General features: G+C 46.2%; 1 pseudogene; it reads left to right on the forward strand.

The window, feature by feature from the left end:
• Positions 1-321: 321 nt before the first annotated feature.
• LOC136551064 (probable glycosyltransferase At5g03795) lies at positions 322-3,773 on the forward strand (annotated as a pseudogene).
• The last annotated feature ends 9,773 nt before the right edge of the window (positions 3,774-13,546 follow it).

The raw sequence follows: 13,546 nt of genomic DNA on the forward strand, positions 1-13,546 counted from the left end.
CTGCGGGCCGAAATGGCGGCCCAGGCACGGCACTAAGTCCGGGCCGTGCCAGGCACGGGCACAATGCTGACCGGGCCTGGGCATGCCTAGGCCGTGCTTTTTCGTGCCATGCATGGGCTGGCCCAAACTGTTAGTGCCAAATGGAAATCTATACATGCCATCCTCATATGAACATGTCCTAAGCTTGCCGCCGTATGCAACCGCACCTCGCAAGGCAAGGAGAAGAAGCTAGCTCCGGTGTCAAGCAAGCTCTATAGCTTTCTTGTGATGGAGGCATCGTCGTCCCTGCCTTGACACCTAGGCCAGCCAAACCAGCTAGCCATGCGCGCCACCGTCTCCACCTCCTCCGCGTTTCCTTGCTTGCCGTGGTTGCATGGCCATGGACACGGCAGGGCCTCGGCCGCCCACGCCGCCGTGGCGGCCTGCCTACTCGCGCTTGTGACCTTCCTGGTGGTGGCTGCCTGCTGGTGGGACCCCACCAGGACACAAGCTTCCAGCTGGTTCCTGTCGTCGTCGCCGTCGTCTGCCCCCTCATCATCCTTCTCGTCCTTGACGAGTAGTGCCGGCGGAGTTGGCGGTGAGCACCTCTTGGCCACAGCCAGCTCATACTACTCCGACGGCGGCGGTGGCAGGAACAGCACCGGCAAGGAGGTGCACGAGGAGGTCCGGGGTCAGGGTGATGACGATGGCTTCCTGTCCTTGGTCAACAACTCCAGCTCCGGCTATGGCGCGCCGCCGCCTCATCAGATCTCCGTCACGCCGCCGCCACCCGCACCGGCACCGGCGCCGGCCTCACAGCTGGCTGCGGCGGCGTCTCCGGTAACGATATGCAGCTCGTCTCTCTAATTAATGGTGTCACTATATTTCTTCTGTTTTCTGGTTGATTGTTAGTTCATCTGAGAGACCTTATCTCTTTGATGGTATTGGCACATCCTATGCAATAATCAATGGCTTTTCATTCTTGAAGTGCACTGGTTGTAGAGGAAATGCCATACTTGCATGGACACTACTAGTACTTAGCTGATTAATTGTGCAACTAGCTACTGGAGGAATATCTTAACTGAACTTGCATGTCACACTTTCTGGAGGATATTATCACAACTGAAGATGTAACGAATTTTTGTTATTGCTGACTTTCCATGCATGCCAAATTCACTGGTAATTTACAGCAGAGGAGTACTCTCGTCATGCCACCTTTTGAGCAGAGCATGTATCATCTCACTTCCTGTGAAATTTTCTCGTACTGCTCAGTTCAGTTCACCAATTCAATGATGATATCATGATACAGCTATTGGTGTTGCGAGCTCGAACGGCCCCAATCATGCGCCAGCAATGTGAAAATTAATTAATACATTTGCGCATCAAATTCATGAACATACTTTAGCAGATAAACGCCCTGTTCGCTTGGGCTTATTTGGCTGATAAGCCATGGCTAAAAGTACTGTTGACTGATTTGGTGTGAGAGAAAAATACTGTCCGTTGGTTGAAAAAGTACGGCTTATAAGCCAAACAAGCCCAAACGAACAGGGTAAAAAATAGAACACGTGTCTCACTCGTGACGCGTAGTTGTGCTCCGTGTCCTACAAGTTTCGGAGAAGGCAATTGGCCCCGTTCGCTTCGCTAAAAAGCCAGGCTGAAAAGTAATATTCGCTGATTTATTGTGAGAGAAAAATACTATACAATGGCTGATAAGCTAGGCTGGCTTGCCAGTGAGAAGTTTAAGGAGCAAGCCAGGACAGGGGCGTCCCTTTCATCGAATTGACCTGAGAGCAGATAGCGTGGGGATCTCGTCTCTTCCTGCAGTCTCAAGATCAATTGGGGACGCAGGAGAAGAGTCCTTCTTGCATTGCACATAGGGTGACAGGGGGCTAATTTGAACTGTACTACAATTTTATTACTAGTGCAATTGAAATTGTTGATGAACTAATAAGATGATCCTAAAGAAACGAAGCTAGTTTTTTATGTTTCTGTTAGAATTTGTGACAAGTACGAGTACTGCATATAGGGCTCCTGAAATTGCATTGTTGAGAGACGCCGGTAAGAAGCAGTCTGTGATCACTGTCACTGCTGATCAAACACTGAAGTAGTGAACAGCTTTGAATTGAGCGTACGTCCCTGCAGGATGAGTTGCTTATTAGATTTTTCTTTGTGTTACAGGGGAACTCAAATGAGGTGATCCGAGCCACGCCGCAAGTTCAGAGGAGGAGCAGAGACGTGAACCTGGAGCGATTAGAACTTGGTCTTGCGAAGGCTCGGTCCGCGATAATGGAAGCGATACGAAACAAGGACAAGAGATCTCCATTGGCTGACAAGGATTACGTGCCAATGGGGCCAGTGTACAGAAATGCCTAGGCATTTCACAGGTAGGTAATTCCTGTCGAAACATCAACAAATATGATACTCGTGGAGCTACCTGAAAATGTCTAAACATAACTATTCTGAATGCCTGAACATCATCATTTTCAGTGACACTGATTATTCTGAATGTCTGAACCTCCTCTGCTGTACTGCTTGACACGTACAGGAGCTACCTGGAAATGGAGAAGCAGATGAAGGTGTACGTGTACGAGGAAGGCGAGCCGCCGGTGTTCCACGACGGGCCGTGCCGCAGCATCTACTCGACGGAGGGCAGGTTCATCCACGCCATGGAGATGGAGAGCCGGCTGCGGACCAGGGACCCCGCCCGCGCCCACGTCTTCTTCCTCCCCTTCAGCGTCGCCAAGATGGTGAAGACCATCTACGAGCCCGGCTCCCACGACATGGCCCCGCTCAAGCGCACCGTCGCCGACTACGTCCGCGTGCTCTCCGACAAGTACCCCTTCTGGAACCGCAGCGCCGGCGCCGACCATTTCATGCTCTCCTGCCATGACTGGGTAAAAAGCATATGCATGCAGCTGCTCCTGTGTCGTATTGCCATTTGAAGAAAAATTTGCTGATTTTTGCAACCGTTTGCACTGCCGTCGTCAGGGGCCGTACGTGTCGTCGGCGAACGCGCAGCTGTTCGGCAACGCCATCCGGGTGCTGTGCAACGCCAACACGTCGGACGGGTTCAACCCAGCCAAGGACGTGTCGCTGCCGGAGATCAACCTGCGGAGCGACGCCGTGGAGCGGCAGGTGGGCGGGCCGTCGGCGTCGCGGCGCCCGATCCTGGCCTTCTTCGCGGGCGGCAACCACGGGCCCGTGCGTCCGGCGCTGCTGGCGCACTGGGGCCCCGGGAGCGGGCGGGACGACGACGACCCCAACGTCGTGCGGGTGAGCGAGTACCTGCCCCACGGCGGCGCGTCGTACACGGACATGATGCGGCGCAGCCGCTTCTGCCTGTGCCCCGGCGGGTACGAGGTGGCGTCGCCGCGGCTGGGGGAGGCGCTGTACCTGGAGTGCGTCCCCGTCGTGGTGGACGACGGCGAGTACGCGCTGCCGTTCGCGGACGTGCTCAACTAGGACGCGTTCGCGGTGAGGGTGCGCGTCGCAGACGTCCCCCGGCTCAAGCAGATCCTGTCGGCCGTGTCGCCGCGGCAGTACATCCGGATGCAGCGCCGGGTGAGGATGGTGCGCCGGCACTTCATGGTGCACGGCGGACCGCCGCGCCGGTACGACGCGTTCCACATGATCCTCCACTCCGTCTGGCTCCGGAGGCTCAACGTCAGGATCGCTGCTCATGCACAGGGCTGAAGAATCTTGCTTGGACAGTTGGACTGGAACATGCCTGAGACTGATGTACAGCCGTATAGGTAGTACAGTACGTACGTACGTACGTATTTGCAGGTGACACGTCTGATCTGAAGTCCTAACTGGATCGGAGAGAGTGAGTTGGTTTGGCTGCGTGGCTGCATTTTGACACAGGGTTGGAGGAATCTTGGAATTGTGTTTTGGAAGGGAAAAATAGTGTGCAAGCAGTTGTCTCGATCTGTCAGTGCACACTGCACACTGCACACTAATACACTGTGTAGTATCAAGGAAAGTGCTGATGATGTAGATCTCTTGAGTCTTGTAAACATTTGTCAAAATTAGAATCCAATAGTAGTCTGAATGTTTGTTTCAGACTTGCAGTGCACACACTTACCATGCATGTATTAGCTAAGTTATTCCTGAAGACCTGAAGCTCTTATTTGTGTTGCTGTGTGTTCTGGATCGGTTACCATTGTGGCAATGTGACAGCAAACTTGAGACGATGCCGAAAAGTAGTACGGTCGGGGAGTACTTGGTATGCTGGACAAGTCAAAGGGTCAAAGCAGTACTTGAAACGATCGACGATCGCCTCTCCAAGATACAAAGGGCAAGTTGGATTGAACCCTGGGAGAAAAATGCCTCGCCTGTAACTTGCCTGGAAGTTGACTGCACCTTGTATGGTTGCAGACCTGGTGGGATGCCTGCCCCAGGCATCTCCAGGCGTAGAAAAACGGTCGTCTGGCTCCTGCTGCTTCTTTGCGGTACTACTCCAATGACTAATTTGATTGCTTTAGCTATTTAACTACCGTGCATTAGCTACTTATAATTAAGGCAAAAGTACATTAGCTATTTTATTAAGGCAAACATGTACCATTATGGATTAATTTAATATGAATACATATTTATTTCTATTTTATTAGCTTAATAATCTAAAATAAATCTAATTAAAATAACATTTTTAGATTTATAAATAATTCTATATTTATTTAACTAATTAAAATATTTATACAAATATATTTTTTAGTAAAACTGCAAAAGCTATATGCTAATTATATATCACAAACATCAGTTAACACACTGATATTATAAATATCTCCTCTTATTAACATTCTCAGGCACATGCCTCCAACCAAACAACTTTTCTTCAGAATTGCCTCTCCAGGCAAAAACCATCAACTTTTCAGACAACTTTCAGGCATCACTTTTTACCAGGCAAGTTCCCCAGGCTTCTAACCAAACATGCCCAAAGTCCGTGTATATTGATCGAGGTCCAAGTAATACCTCTAAACCCCAGCAAAGGAAAACAAAAAGAAAAGAACTTACCTCTGACCATAATTTTGAAGTGTCATGCCTAGATTCATCTTACAGATTAACATGTTTAAAAACTATATAGATCCTCTTGATTTTGCAATATTATTATCAAGTCATCTAGTCGATCTTAGTCGTCGATGAACGGATCGGATGACTAGTCACGATTAGTCATCACGATTAATCGGACGACTATTTCGTGAAGCCACGTCATCCAAGGCGTCCACAACCACGAGTCAATACCCAAGCGCCTCTCCATTTCTGTTGCATGAACTCAAATGAAATTTTGCCCTTATGATTTTTTTTTGAGACGACGCCTTTCGACGCGTATTTCATTAAGCAGAAAGAGAGTTTTAAGCGAAACAGCAAACTCGGTAATACTCTGATTACCAAGGCCAACACACACACGCACCCACCGGACAACACAGGGGACTAAATGAAATTTTGCCCTTATGATAAGTAAGTTTCGCCTAAATATCATTAAAGTTGTGGGCTTCATCCAAGTGTCCTAACAATTTAATAGCAATTTGAAGCCGGTCAAATGGAAAGTCGGTTTTCATACCAAATATGGGACGAACCAGTTGCTGCAACTATGAAAGATTTATTCATTTTCTAATCCTTGGTGAATGAAACTATAATAAAGTAAAATCTTAACTAGCGATTGGCCCGCCTCAAATCATATGTCTTTACTATCTATATGAACGGAGTATATTTGTTGTTTCAATCAACTATCTCAAATCATAAATTTTTCCTTCCACAAAAATCAACATCGCGTCATAGACGTAGTCGTTAGGGGAATACCTCGAGCCCATCCGCTCGCCTGCTCCCTATCACCCTATTGACAGCAAAAATATGCCAATAACACTACTACCAGAAACGTTTTTCGTGGCGGACGAATTTGCTTTCCCGCAGCGGGCAAACGCGTCCGCCACCGCGTAAAGGTCACGGTAAATCGTGGCCTTCCTGCGGCGGGCCGCTTTGCCCGCTGCGGTTAATCGATTTACCGCGGCGGGCACATTAGGACGCCCGCCGCGGTAAATCATTTAAAAAAAACAAAAAAAACCCAGGAGCCCGCCGGCGAGCCCATTCTCAAGCCCGCCAGCGAGCCCGTACGTTCCCAGCCCAACCCACCGATGCACCCGTTCCCACCTTGTTGGATCTGCCCACCACCGCGCCCAGGGAGCTCCTCCGCACCGGATCCGCCCACCACCTCAGTCGAGCGGCCCACACGCCACGGATCTGGCGCCGTGGATGGACCCACCACCGGATACGCACCGTGGGGGCTGGATCTGGGCCATGGTGGCCGGATCTCATCGTCGTCATCTACAAAGGAAGAGGGAGAGGGAGATGAAGGAAGAGGGAGAGGGAGGGAAGTGCTGTACCTACCTCCACGCGCCGCGCCGCCGTGGATCCCCGCCGGAGCAGGTGCCGCCGCCATGGATCTGGCCCCAGCCGTCGTGGATCTGGCCCCAGTCACCGTCGTCGTCGTGGACGCCCCAGCCGCCGCCGCCACAAGGAGGGAGGGGGAAGGCCGCCGTCGTGGATCCGCGCCGTGTCGATCCGCGCCATGGAGAGGGAGGGAGGGAGGCCGTCGCCGTGGTGAGGTCAGATCCGTCGGGGACGCCGTGGTGGACGGCGCCGCCACCTTGCTGTGGCGGTCCTTGCCGCCGGCCACGGCGCGCACCACCGGGTATGCCCGCCTTGCAGCGCCATCACCGGCGTCATGGGGTGGAGAGGGAGATGGAGGCTGGCCGGAGGAGAGGGGCAGCGCGCCGAGATGGTGTGAGGGAGAGGGGCACGAGTGAGAGTTGGAGCAGAGGGAGCGGGGGCGCCGTGTGGATCTGAGAGTGAGAGGGAGCCGAGAATCGCGACGAAGGGGATCAAGTGCTCACGGAGGTGGAGGGAGGGAGTTCGGCTGTGGCTGGGAAACCGTAAGTGTGCCTATTTATACCTGGAGTGGCTATCTGGCTTCGTCTTGGGCCGGTTGGGCCAGGCCATTTTCCGTGGCGGGCCTTATAACGCGCCCGCCTCAGAAAATCAATTTATCGAGGCGGACACCTTAAAATGCCCGCCACGGTTAATACCTATTAACCGTGGCGGGCATTTTAAGGTGCCCGCCTCGGTAAATCGATTTTTCGAGGCGGGCAAAAGTGCCCACCACGGTAAATAAAAAACGCCCGCCTCGGTAAATCGTGGGATTTACCATGGCGGGCTAAAATAGGCGTCCGTCTCGGTTAAGTTTTTGGGGTGTCTCGCAAAATCATTTCTGTAGTAGTGTAATACGTGTAATGGGTTCCACTAATAAATTTCTAGCATCAAGACGACATTAGATTTGGGGTTCAAACCAAGAAAAGGAAGTAGCCCTCGAGTCTCGGATCGATTGGTTGAATCAAACAGGGGTTTAATTTGGTCGTAAAGGTGTTTAGTAGAAGGCTCAGTCAACGTTGGTCTTAGATACTCGTCAGATAGTCTATTAAGCTGGGCCTCAATGGTGAAGCGTGGTCACCGGTCACCTGTAACTGATGAGAGAGAAGGTATGACACCAGAAGTAGATATTGGCACCACCCTAGGTGTCGTACCATCTATCAGAGATGTAGATGACGATGGAGAAGCGAAGGATACGGTGTAAGCATAAAACTTCACATTCAGTCACAATCATCCGCTCGCTCCTGCTACGACTAAGGGAGAATATTCAAAGTATAGATATATATGGTTATAGTTAATTGGAGACATGTACAAATTTACTCTAGAGATAAAGATATAATTCTAGAGATATAATAAGATTAAGCCTAGCATGATTTATGCTCCAAATTTCTCCTTATATTTACCTATAATTCCTCTAAGTGTTCAATACAATGAACAACATATTATTAGGGTTTCATCATATTCCTCCAATTTCACAACCTGAGCTTTGTGTTGCTGTGATGGACATGGTAGCATGAGTCGAGGCCAATAGACGTCGATGGCCGTGTTTCGCAGAGAGATTTCTTTCTCAGAAGCTGATTGGGGTGCAAGTTTGGTGTGTATGTTACCAGGGGGCGGAGCCAGAAATTATACATTGGGGCCAGCCAAAAAAATCAACTTGTAAAAACTGAGTGACTCAATTGATTAGGTCTTCGTGGTGATGGTCTGGGTTAAATACTTAAATATCAACTTGACACATTGTTCGTATTTTTTATATGTATTATAGAATCTAAGGCCCTATTCTTTCAGTGGTATGCGGCATGCCCATTAAAGCAAGGCTCTGCAGTGATTTCATAAATCTCGAGATCTGTCGGTTTAGTCTTTCGCAGATGTTTATAGGGATTTGCAAAAAAAAATGTTCGTAGGGATATTCGCAAAAAAAAGATCTTGATGATTTTATTATCTAGTTGTGTGTTGTACTCCCTTCGGTCCATTTTATCTGGCGCACGCGCATATCAAGATTCAAACTTTAAAAACTTTGACCAATAATTAGGCTAATAATTTTTAGGGGCTATTGTGTTCTTGCCCTAACTTTGATGTGAAATTGTGATTTTGCCCTCATTTTTCTAATTTTGTAATTTTGCCCTTAACTGTTCACAAGTCAACGCGATTTTGCCCTTGGTCAACGGTAAAAACAGGGGCAAAATCGCGTTGACCAGGGGCAAATTCGCGTAGACTTGTGAACAGTTAAGGGCAAAATCACAAAGTTAGAAAAACGAGGGTAAAATCACAATTACACATTTGTATAAGGGGCAAGAACACAATTTTTCCTAATTTTTAACTATTATAATACAAACTTTATACGATTAGATTTACAAGGAATTATACTATCCAATGATTATAAGTTTATAAGCATAAATAATATAATATAAAGCAAATGAACGGTCAAAGTTTAATCTAGGAGACTGTGTTATTTTAGCTTGCGCTACATAAAATGGACCGGATGGAGTATAATTTTATTATCTACTCCCTCCGTCACATAACAAGTGTTGCTATGAAATTCGCGTTGGTGTTAAGTTTATCTAGGTTTGTAAAAAAAATATTAGTAATATTTATATCTCTAAATAAGTTTATTATGAAAATATATTGAATGATCTATCTAATGAGAAGGACATTTTTTATTAGACAAAAGGAGTAGAAGATTTTAATAGGTATATATAATAATAACTGGCCCCCTTTGGCTCAGTGTTACCACGGTACAATGATGAAGCGGTGAAGCTTCTGGGAGTTGGTTCGTAACGGTTTCCCTGAAGGTCACCCACGGAAAAACGATCAGGCGAGCAACTCCAGCAATTGCGCCGTTGAGTGAGTATGGAAAGAACTTCCTATACTATTCTCTCCATTAATAAATTGTTATTCTTATTTCTGTACTTATATAATCTAAAGCCGATGTAATCTAGATGCGTAGTAAAAAGAAAATCTTGAATGGTTTATATAATTTAGAATGGAGAGACTAATATTTTTTTACGGTGGAGGCTGGAAGTGTTCACGTACAGGTACAGCACTCGACGCGCACGCGCTGGGAGGGGTAGCGACTAGCGGTTCATTTTCCTCGAGCATGCATCGCGGGGTCGGCTTGCTTCAAAGCGTCCGTTCCCCTGTCTAGCTTCTGGCACGTATATATATATATACTCCCAGAAGCTTCAGCCCATGTGCAAATGACAAATGACAAACTAACGACACTTCAGCCCATGTGCCTATTTGCCTGATTACCTGTCTACCTTCCTGAACATTCGGCCCATTTTATATTCTATTTGGGCTGCTTTTGATTCTCACGTCTGAGTTTTTTTTTATTAAGCCCAGATACATTCCTAGGGCTTTTTACTTCTCCTTAGGATCGCACGTATACATGGGAGATGGGGAATTGTTTCCACATATTATATATATACTATTATATATCTCACGCGTTGCTGCCGGAATTTATTGTATTATATGCCTAAATAAGCATTCCACTGTTAAATGTATAATTCAAAATGATATATAGAAGGTACAAAATTATATATGTGTAGTAAACAATGACAAAAGCAAGGTTGCAAAGACAACCATATGAGCAAAATGGCTGAACAGCAGAGGTACTTATTTTGGACATATGAAAAAGATTATTTATATATTAATTAATATAATAACCTGATTTATGATATCTGCGAAACACACAACTGGAGGCAACTTATTGAAACAACAGAAATACTGGGTTCCAGAAAATAGGAGAAATGAAAATTGCAGATTAGTAGTACTACGGAATAAGAGAAGGGAAAGTTGGATCGAATCGCTCTCTGCACGTGCCCGGGAGCAACCTGCCTACAGCCTGTTCGGTTGGCTGGTTCGTATCGTTGCTGGTTCGTGAAGAAGTACTACTGACTAGTTTGTGTGAGAGAAAAATACTATTCCAACTAAAAATTTACGATCATTTACGATAAGCTACAGCCAAACGAATAGCCCTTTCCTCACTCATCCGCTCCAGAAGGCACCCAGGAAAGAGAACTACTACTTGCGTGAAAAGCTCATGGTCCGCGCCGTCGTCGAGTCGGCGTCCCCGCCACTGGTGGAGGCTGCGCCGCCGCCATTGCGGCTCTCGTGGCCCGCCCCAGCCAAGCACAACAATGACGTCATGTAGGAACCATGTCGGCCGGTAGAAGATGAGGAGCGTGACCACGGCGTATCGCAGGTGACGGTGAGCTGGAAGAACTCCTTCAAGAGCCCCCAGCGCCGCTTGAAGAATCGCACTTAGCGCGCAGTTCACCCGGTCCTCGATCCTCCAGAGGCCACAGCTGCACGCAGTCGCGCGGCGCCATGGACGGCGACCTGCCTGCCTCCACCACCAGATCCGGCAATCTGAGCCAGCCTGGCGCCTGATCGTCGCACAGCTTGGTCAGTTCGCTGGGGCAGACCAGCACTGTCGTTGCCTCAAGAAAGCTTAGGGAGAGAAGACGAATTTGTTAGGCCATACGAATCTTACAGATGCAGAAGGAATATAAATACTACTATCATCAGCCGACTGCTCAGATGCCTGACGGGAGTTTCATGATGCATCAATTGTGTGTGTCCCTTCGAGTCCAGAGGAGTGCGAGGAGCCAACTCGGCGGCGGAGAGAGGTGGTGACGTAGCTTCACAGAATTTCTTTCATAGAATTCCTGTAGTGGGTTCCTCCTATTTAGGTATATTAGATACTAGATACTAGATAAATGGATGTAGAAGCAGGTTTTTAAATTGCTGCTCAACTTTGTGAAATTGTAATTACTCAACCAATATCGAAAACAGAACAAAACAGAGCCTAAAAATTTAAAAAAACTTGAAAACTAGCTTTAGTCTTCTGTTAGTAAGATAAAAAAGAATAACAATGCATCGTGTCCATAAAAGTATAAAAATCCATAGCTTTACGTATGTACTTGAAAATAACGCTAAGTGAAGAACAGAAATGGGACATGTGTCTCAATTGCTCTCCAATTATAGGAGTTGCTAGCAAGGCCTGAAAAATAGAGAGAAACATGGAAAATTTTAATACAACACTACATAAAAAAATTTCAGCTTTATAAAAATATTTCTACATAACTATTCGAAACTTTGTGAATCTAAACTCAAAACTTTGTACTCATAGATTAATGCCTTCCAACTAAGATGGTACATGCCTATGTATAAAAAACCTACAAACTAAAAAACTTTCTATCATACATGAATTTTTTCATATGGCATTGCCAAAAACTATGTACTAAAAGGTTTAAAAACTTTGTAATAGAAAAGTTTTGCCCTTTGAAATGAAGAAAATTTCTACTAACATCTAAAAACTGATTACACCCATAACCAAAACCTTAAGATCACACAAACTCTGTACTCTGCATTTGGGAGCTTTGAACTTTGTGAATGAAAAAACTTTCCATCATGGTCGTAAGATTTTGTAAATAAAAAATGCTTCAGAACCTTTATAAATTTTGACCGCACACAAAATTGGACTCAAAACATTCGAAACTTTGTAATACAAACTTCACAACCTTATAAAACACTAAAAGCTTTTGCACTGTGAATCCACTAACTTTTATGTGCTAGCATTTAGCCTGTTCGGTTGGCTGGATCGTATCGTTGCTGGTTCGTTTATGTGAGAGAGAAGTACTGCTGGCTGGTTCGCGTAAATAGTAGCCATGTGAGGGGGCTGGCCAGCCAGCCCCAGCCCGGCGACCAGGCGGATTATTTGGTAAAACAAAAAGAAAATTTTGTACTTCTTACCACCCAAAAGAATAAAATTCAACTCCCAAACTTCATAACCCTAATAACTCCCCACTAGAACATTATAAACTTTGCATTAAACATTTAAAACATTATAAACTTTGCATTAAATTTAGGAACTTTATACTAGCACATTTTAAACTTTGTAATTAAGATTCAAGATTTTGTAATTTCAAATTTCACAATCCAAATTTAGGAACTTTATGCTAGCAAATTTGAAACATTAAACTTTAAGATCCACAACTTTGTAATTCTAAACTTTGTTATTCGGGATCTTTTAAGTCACTTGTCAAAAAGTTATATGAACTCCAAATTCAATAACTTTGTACTTTGTGCTAGCGCATTCCAAACTTTGTACTTCTAGATCTAAAACTTTGTAATCACATTTTGAATTTAGACATTTTCTACAATCACATTATATATAAACCTTGTACTCATAGATTTGAAACTCTTAATTTCAAAATGTTGCACTCTTAATTCACAAACTTTCTACTACCTTATTTCAAATAATGTACTCCAAGATCCAAAACTTTGTATCGTACTCGTACCTCAAACTTCTGACCTTTCTACCGAAATACTAGCACGTTGTAGACTTTGTAACTAAAAATTTGCACTCTAAGATGCATACCTTTTGTACTAGAACCCATGTTTTAGAACTCTAGAAGGTAGCAACCTGAGCAGTAGAGCAAACCCCAATAGGGTCAATTCTCTTTCTTTGACCTCCCACCGTTTCACGCTCTAATTGATGTTCCCTTGAACTACTTTAGCAGTACTTTTTAGCGAACGAACAGTGTCTTCCTCTCACAACAAATCAGCATAAGCCAAATTTCAACGAAGCCTAGAGCAACTCAAAAGATTAGTTTGGGTGCGACGATCGCTAATCAGTACGAATGGAGTTAGTGTAGTTACTGTGATATTAAATTACACACTAAGAACTGATGCCATTGTTAGTTATCAGGGGGAAAAAATGTGGCTTTGCAGTAGGAAAGCGTGCGCCCGATTGGGGTACAGAACGTATATATTTCCGTGTCATCAAATTTTCTATGCTGTTTCATCCGGATTCCGGATATTGATTCTTTTTACCGCCCTTCAGGCTCAGGCCTTAACTAATGTCCGTGTCCCGGGTTTCATGATCGGAGAAAAATACTCGTGCTACTCCTATGTCCGGCAACGTCAGCTCGCACTGGCGCTGCTGCTCGGCTGATCTCCATTCCGATAGGCACGACACCGACTGACGCACTGCACACTCATCACGCTAGCCGCCGTCCCGTCGTCACCCGCGCCCATCCAATCCAACCACGCGCCGGTTGGGCGATCTCTCTCTGCTAGGTGGGTCCCCACAGCCGCCGGCGCCGCCGCTCTACAAAATTACAGGCACGACGACATC

The sequence above is a fragment of the Miscanthus floridulus genome, chromosome 4 (genome assembly GCF_019320115.1).
Source record: "Miscanthus floridulus cultivar M001 chromosome 4, ASM1932011v1, whole genome shotgun sequence".
NCBI lineage: Eukaryota > Viridiplantae > Streptophyta > Magnoliopsida > Poales > Poaceae > Miscanthus > Miscanthus floridulus.